Consider the following 584-nt stretch of genomic DNA (forward strand, 5'->3'; position numbering starts at 1 on the left):
CCTGCCCTGGAAATTGTGATTTTGGACATCTTTGGGTTTGAAGAAGTTGAGAGGAACGGATTCGAGCAGGTGGGCCCACGTCGACTTTTATTAGATTTCATCCCAAAGTTACGCATCTCTGTTGTGTCTCTGTTGTGTCTCTGTTGTGTCTCTGTTGTGTCCCTCTCTGCTGACGCAGCCCGTGGTCACCATCACCGGCTCAGAGCTGTTGTGGTTTCACAGTTTCAAACATGTGAATCTGTTTTGTGTTCCAGCCGAGACGTTTCAGTTTGAAACTCCAAGTAATGAATGAGACGAGGTCTGTGTGCGTGTCCTTCAATGAACTGAGGGCGCACACAAAGGCTGCTCTGTGTGTCGGTCTGACACCACTGTGTGTGTGTCTGTGTGTGTCTGTGTGACTCTTATTTTTACATGATTTATTGTATGGTTTATTGTCTTGTTCCTGTGAAGAAGGTCACAACTGTTTTCTACAAAGAGCTGTTGACATTTGTACATTTATTGTTCACATACTGGAATAAAACTACGAGGAACAACCAACACGACCAACATTGTGTCAAAGTGAAGACGTCCTTCGTGCTGCCGCA

The 584-nt window shown here is 45.4% G+C and overlaps 1 protein-coding gene across 1 annotated transcript in view; it reads left to right on the forward strand.

Annotated features, from left to right (window-relative positions):
- The window catches only part of myo16 (myosin XVI), a 30854-nt gene continuing 30270 nt past the window's right edge, over positions 1-584 (forward strand). Inside the window, exon 1 of the mRNA XM_068601760.1 lies at positions 1-69. The gene's annotated coding sequence lies outside the window, so the exon portion shown is untranslated. The remainder of the gene's footprint in view (positions 70-584) is intronic.

Source organism: Clinocottus analis, unplaced genomic scaffold, assembly GCF_023055335.1.
Source record: "Clinocottus analis isolate CAN_PGR_092001 unplaced genomic scaffold, fCliAna1.0.p SCAF_54, whole genome shotgun sequence".
NCBI lineage: Eukaryota > Metazoa > Chordata > Actinopteri > Perciformes > Cottidae > Clinocottus > Clinocottus analis.